Here is a 7,671-nt window from a genome sequence, read left to right on the forward strand (position 1 = left end):
ATTTGCAAATATAAAAGGCCCTTTCATGTAAAATAAGCTTTCTATTTTATCTATTACACATTGGTGTCTCATGGGACAGATAAGAATTCTAAAAGATAAAAGAGTACAAATGTACAAAAAATGTAAAATTTAGATGAGGTGCTAAAAATTTAAGTAGGCATGTTATAAATATTTGCTTATTCTGGAACAAATTTTTAATATAATTTAGTATTCTAAGAGTTAAATCAGAATATAAATATGAATTCATCATCTTTGTAAATATTTTCAAGCTATGTTACTAAATGGGCCAAAAGAGGTGTCATTTTTTAAGACTTTTTTATTGTGTAATATAACATATGTACAAAGCAAAGAAAGTAAAAAGCAGTTATTTTCAAACCACTCTTTACCTAATAATTACAGGACACATCCCAGAGTTTGTCATGGGCTACGATTCCATCATTTCAGATTTTTCTCTCTAGCTTCTCTAGATCTTTGGAGGCTAGAAGGAATACGTATTTTTTATCATCACAATAGACTTTTTTTCTTTTTTGTGAAAAAATAACATATATCCAAAAAGGCAATAAATTTCAAAGTACAGCATAACAGTTAGATGTAGAACAGATTTCGCAGTTTGGTATGAGTTACAATTCCACAATTTTAGGTTTTTATTTCTAGCTGCTCTAAGATATTTGAGACTAAAAGAATTATCAATTTAATGATTCAGTAATCATTTATTTGTTAAACCCAACCTTCTCTGTATAACTTCACCATCACCTTTGATCTTTCTCCCACTCTGTAGGGATATTTGGGCTATGGCCATTCTAACTTTTTCATGCTGGAAGGGGCTGTTGATAACATGGGATAGAGGGATTGAATTAGTTGATGTTCTGGAGAAGCTGGCCCCTCTGGATTTCAAGACTTAACTGGTCCAGGAACCCATTTGGAGGTTGTAGGTTTCTGGAAAGTTACCCTGATACATGGAACCTCTGTAGAATCTTGTATATTATCCTAGGTGTTCTTTAGGGTTGGCTCTAATGGTTTTGGTTGCGGTTTGGCAAGTTATGATAGGTAGCAATGGCAAACTGAAGCTTGCGTAAAAGTGACCTCCAGAGTAGCCTCTTGACTCTATTTGAACTCTCTCAGGCACTGATACCTTATTTGTCATACTTCTTTCTCCCTTTTTGGTCAGGATGGCATTGTTGATCTCACAGTGCCAGGGCCAGGCTCATCCCTGGGAGTCATCTCCCATGCCACCAGGGAGACATTCACCCCAGGATGTCATGTCCTACATAGGGGAGAGAGCAATGATTTCATTGCAGAGTTGGACTTAGAGAGAGTGAGGCCACATCTGGGAAACAAAAGAGGTACTCCAGAAGTAATTCTTAGGCATATGTAGGTAGGCTAAGGTTCTTGGCTACATATATAAGGCTCTCAAGAGCAAGCCTCAAGATTGAGGGCTTGGCCTATTGATTTGGGTGTCCCTAATGTTTGACACAGTATCAGGGGTTTCCCTGGTGGCAAAGTTCAATAGTTCCATATTTTTTCTCCCATCCCTCAAGGGACTTTGCCAATACTTTTGGATTATCGACTTAATATATTCTGGGAGGTACCTGGCATTATATTAAGCTATACAGAATAAAGGCCCTCATTTTTATACTGGGCTCCCTTTGTTTGGATTGTTTAAATGAGCTATCCACACAGGTTGAGTTAGATTATATGCTACAGAAAAGTTAGGTTCTGGACAAAATAAACCTTTCTTCCTTTGGTCTCAAAGAGTAGATGAGGTTCTAAAACACAGACAATGTCTTCCTTACCCCTGTGTTATGCATTACCTTAATCTTTACCTGACTGGCTTTGTTCTTCTTTCTGAACACCAGGTTATACAGATATAAAACAGCCTCTCACAATGCAGAAATAATAATTACCACTCCAGACTTAATGTGATTGTTATAAGAGCTTGCAATCTAGGCCCCTGTTTTCTTTAAGCATTTTCTAAAGGTGACCATACAATAATTGCTCTTTTGTTCTGGCTTATTTTGCCTCACCAAATGTCCCACAGGTTCATTCACAGTGTTGCATGCCTCACAACTTCGTTCCTTTTTGTAGCAGCAAAATATTCAATCCTATGTATACACCATTGTTCGCCAATCTACTTCTCAGTCAGTGCATCCTTCAGCCACCTCCTCATTCATTAGGCATCATGTATAATGTCCAAAGTCAGCAGTCCATCAACACTCTCAATTTTAGATAATTTCATTGTTCTCAAGAGAAAGATAACTAATAAACATGCCCTCACCAGATTGAAAATCTAAACCTCCCCTTAACTCTTGTACCTCCCCACCCATTATTTACCCCTGGTGTTGCTGTGGTACTGCTGATATTTTCCTGTTAAACATAACCTATAGCATGCAATATCAGTTTTCCCCCTATACCCCAAACTTATATACTCTTTGTACAAGAATCATACCTTTGAAGTTGTGTATGCAAAAACTTATTTATATCTGTAATGTTAATCAATAAGACACATGGGTCTGTATAACTCTTTTCAATCATGTTCACCTTCAATATGGCAATTTTACTTACAGACCCACTAGTGAACCACCTTCACTTCTATCTATTCCCTTACATTTGAATTCAACCTCATTAGCTAACCATTCACCCATCTCTAGCTTCCAGGTATCTCTAGGTCCCTTATATTCTGTAGTATAAGCCCCTGATTTTACCTTTACCGTGGTCATAAAAGTGGATTCATACAGTATCTACCCTTTTGTGTCTGGCTTATTTCAACTCAGCAATATGTCCTTAAGGCTCATCCATCTTCTCATGTGCTTCAGGACATCATTTCATCTTACTGCTGCATAATATTCCATCGTATGTATATGCCACATTTTGTCAATCCACTCATCTTGATGGGTACTTGGATTGTTTCCATCTTTTGACCATTGAGAATAATGCTACTATGAACATGGGTGTGCCAATGTCTGTTTGTGTCACTGCTTTCAGCTCTTCTAGGTATATACCGAGTAGTACTGCTGCGGGGTCATAGGGCAACTTGATATTTAGTTTCCTAAGGAAACACAAACTGTCTTCCGTAGGGGCTGTACCATTATACATTCCCACCATCAGAGAAGTGTCTCAATTTCTCCACATACTCTCCAACATTTATAGTTTCCTGTTTGTTTAATAGCAGCCATTCTTATAGGTGTGAGGTAGAATCTTATTGTAGCCTTGATCTGAATTTCCCTACTAGCTAATGAAAGTGAGCAACTCTTCATATGCTTTTGAGCCATCTCTATTTGCTCTTCAGAAAAATGTCTATTCATGCTTTTGCCCATTTTATAATTGGGCTCTTTGTTCTTTTGCTGTTGAGTTGTATGATTTCTTTATGTATACAGGATATCAAATCTTTGTCTGCTGCATGATTTCCAAATATTTTCTCCCATTGAGTTGGCTGCCTGTTCATCTTTTTGACAACTTTTTTGAGGCACACGACATTTAATTTTTGAGGAGTTCCCATTTATCTATTTTTTCTTTTGTTGCTTGTGCTTTGGGTATAAAGTTTAGGAGACTGCCTCCTATTATTAGGTCTTGAAAATGGTTCCCTATATTTTCTTCTAGGAGCTTTTTGGTACTAGTTCTTATATTTAGGTGTTTGATCCACTTTGAGTTAATTTTTCTATAGGGTGTAAGGTAGGGATCCTTTTTCATTGTTTTGCCTATTGATATCCAGTTATCCCATGCCCATTATAAAAAAAAAAAAAAAAAACTATTTTGCCCCAGTTCAGTGGATTTGGGGGGCTTGTCAAAAATCAATTGCCCATGTATTTGATGGTCTATTTCTGCACTCTTGATTCAATTCCTTTTTCAATATTTCTGTCTTTGTGCCAGTACCATGCTGTTTTGACCACTGTGGCTTTATAATAAGTTTAAAATTTAGGAAGTGTTGATCCTTCCACTTTGTTCTTCTTTTACACAATGCTTTTAGCTATTTGGGGTCTCTTTCCGTTTGAGATGAATCTGGTAACAAACTTTTCCAATACTTCAAAGTAGATTGTTGGAAATTTGATTGGTAATGCATTGAATCTGTAGATTAATTGGTTATATAATTGACATTTTAACTATATTTGACCTTCCTATCCATGAGCAGGGAATGTCTTTCCACCTATTTAGATCTTCTTTGATTTCTTTTAACAATGTTTTATAGCTTTCTGTGTAAGTCCTTTACATCCCTAGTTAAGTTCATTCCTAGGTATTTGATTCTTTTAGTTATTATTTTGACTGGAACTGTTTCCTTAACTGACTCCTAAGTTAGGTCATTGCTTATGTATAGAAACATTGATTTTTGCACATTGATTTTATATCCTGCTACCTTGCTGAATTTGTTTCTTAGGTCAAGTAACTTTATTGTAGATTTATGAGGATTTTCCAAGTATAGTATCATGTCATCTGCAAATAATGAAAATTATACTTCTTCCTTTCCAATTTGGATGCCTTTTATTTCTTTGTCCTGCCTGATTGCTTTAGCTAGAACTTCTAGTACAATGTTGAATAATAGTGGTGATAGGGGACATCCTTGTCTTGTTCCAGATCTTAGGGGGTAAGCTTTTAGTCTCTCTTCATTGAGTACAATGCTGACTCTCAGTTTTTTATATATGCCCTTTATCATATTGAGCAAGTTACTTTTGATTCTTACCTTTTGAAGTGTTTTTATCTGAAAAGGATGTTGAATTTTGTTGAATGCTTTTTCAGTATCAGTCGAGATGATCATGTGATTCTTCCCTTTTGATTTGTTAATGTGCTCTATTACATTGACTGATTTTCTTCTGTTGAACCATCCTTGCATTCCTGGTTTAAACCCTACTTGGTAATGGTATATAATTTTCTTAAGATGTATAATTCTTTTAGTGTGTTGTTGGATTCGATTTGCTAGTATGCTGTTGAGAATTTTTGCACCTATGTTCATTAGGGAGATTGGCCTGTAGTTTTCCTTTCTTATAGCATCTTTACCTTGTTTTGATATTTAAGTGATTTTAGCTTCATAAAATGAGTTAGGTAGCATTCCTTTTTCCTCTATTTGTTTGGAAAAGTTTGAGCAGGATCAGTGTGAGTTCTTTATGGAATGTTTAATAAAATTCCCCCATGAAGCCATCTGGCACTGGACTTTTCCTTTTTTGGGAAGATTTTTGATGACTGATTGAATCTCTTTACTAGTGATTGGTTTTTTGAAATCTTATATGTCTTCCTGAGTCAGTGCAGCTTGCTTGTGTGTTTTGCAGGAATTTGTCCATTTCATCTAAGTTATCTAGTTTGTTGGTATATAGTTGGTCATAGTATCCTCTTATGATTTCTTTTATTTCTTCAGGGTCTGTGGTAATGACTCCACTCTCATTTCTGATTTTGTTTATTTTAATCCTCTTTCTTTTTTTCTTTGTCACTCTTGCTTATGGTCCATCTATTTTATTGATTTTCTCAAAGAATCAACTTTTGGTTTTATTGATTCTTTCTATTGTTCTTTTGTTCTCCCATTCATTTAAGTCTGCTTTAATCTTTGTTATTTCTTCTCTTCTATTTGCTTTGGCACTAGTTTGCTGTTCTTTCTCAAATTCCTCCAGGTGAGCAGTTAAGTCCTCAATCTTTCTACTTTCTTCTTATTTAGTATAGGCATTTAGGTCAAGGAGGTGTCATTTTTTAAAACAACCATTAATCATGTGGACAGTCTGATTTGCACTCAGATTTTGGCTCCTAGTATTATCCTTTACCAAAAAGGAACAAGGTTTTCTTGTGGAAGAGAATTCACATAAGACATGGCCTTTTTGGTTTGAGAGAGAGAGACAATAATTTTTTTTTAATGTGCATGTGCAGTATTCTTGAAATGACAAAAGAATCTGATTAGAGCAGGCCCCACAGATAAAATTATGTTTTGAGATTCATAAGGAGAACAATGATTCCTCAAAGTTATGAACCCCTAATAATACTCAAAATTGGCAAATAGTATGATATATTTCAAAGGCAAGACAGCCATAGTTTTACAATAAGTTATTATGAAAAGGATTTATATTAAACATTTCAGTTGTATACATACTACATTAAAATTGTGGTAAACATCCAAAGTCAAAATTTCCTTGCAAAAGTCCTTAGTTTTCCATTGCAACTCATTATTTTAAAGAATGTACTGTCTTAAAGAAAAGATTGTCCAAGACTAGGTTAAGCTCCAGTAGCCATGTCATCAAACCCCCCTATCATTACCATGTCTTCATTGGTCATGCACATTTTTGGCTTACCAATAAGACTGTTTTTCTCCTGGTTATAACTAATAACAAGATGATTTCTAGCAGAAATTGGAAGCTCTCACATTCGTCAGGAGAACCTCTTATCCATTGCTTCCTTTCAGTGTGCTTCTGAAAACTTTTGCTCCGTGTTTGCATCTGGACCAACAAGAGCTCCAAGTGTCTGCCTTTCTCTGATTGACTTAGATTCATTAGCAAACACTCCTAGATCTAAGGGTGGGGGTAGATTCCTCTGATTGCCTGGAACGTCTGGGGGCTGAATTCCTGAACAAAATCAGAGTTAAGAACAACGAAGAGTGGATAGATGTTTTGGTTTGCTAAAGCTGATGAAATGCAATATGCCAGAGACAGGCTGTCTTTTATAATGGGGATTTCTTAACATACAAGCTTACAGTTTTTAGGCTATGAAAAGGGTCCACAATAAAGCATCAATGTTATTTGATCCTTCTCTGAAGGTGGCTACTGGTGAGCTTGGACTTCTCTATCAGATAGCAAGGCACAAGGCACTGGTCCTTCTCTGCCAGGTTTTATTGCTTCCAGCTTCTGGAAAACCTTCCTCTAAGTTTCTCTGGTGTTTCGCTCTAAACTGCTCTGTTTTTCTGTATGTCCTTTATCCTCTTATAAAGGACTCCAGTAGGAGGATTAAGATCTGGGGACTTTCCATAACTGAAGTAACCTAATCAAAGTGTCCCATAGACAATAGGTCTACACCCCCAGAAATGGATTTAAAAAAACATGATCTTTTCTGGGGTACATCACAGCTTTAAACCAACACAACGGGCTACTAACTGTGGCCACTCTAAAGTGTGAAGTTCTATAATGCAGGTTTGGAGTATGAAAGGCTTGGGAAGCCAAATTAAATAACATTAAGTTGTGATAGAGTTTGAAGAATAAAGTGAAAATCATGGTAAAAGTTACAGAAATAATTGTGTAAGATGAAAACCTAAGAAAAATTGTGTGTATGATGCACAATTTATAGGCAAAAACATGAGCTTGGGAAAAACAACTGTAGTAAGGTCACTAACTCTTAGACGCCAGTTCTACTCAAATCATTCTGGGAAGTACCCAGGTTTCTGTGTCTCTTTTATAGTTCTCCAGTCAATAGCCCAGATTTGTAATTGTAACCTCGCCCTAAATTTTCTAGTGATCAGATTTGGTTTAGCTTGATACTGTAATGCTGATTCTGCTCTCCCTAAGTATTAAGCGACTTTTATCACCAGAGAAAGTATGAAAGTAAGGATAGAGATGATGAGTAAATGAGCCAAATTCATTCATTCAAGTATAATTATATTGATAATTTTTGGAAACACTTTATAATATTTGCCATGGGATTTTTCTGCTTCTTAAGGTGTCTTTAATTCCTAGAAAGCCATGATTTAAATTATTGGTGTTTTAAGTGCTTAGG

Source organism: Tamandua tetradactyla, chromosome 15, assembly GCF_023851605.1.
Source record: "Tamandua tetradactyla isolate mTamTet1 chromosome 15, mTamTet1.pri, whole genome shotgun sequence".
NCBI lineage: Eukaryota > Metazoa > Chordata > Mammalia > Pilosa > Myrmecophagidae > Tamandua > Tamandua tetradactyla.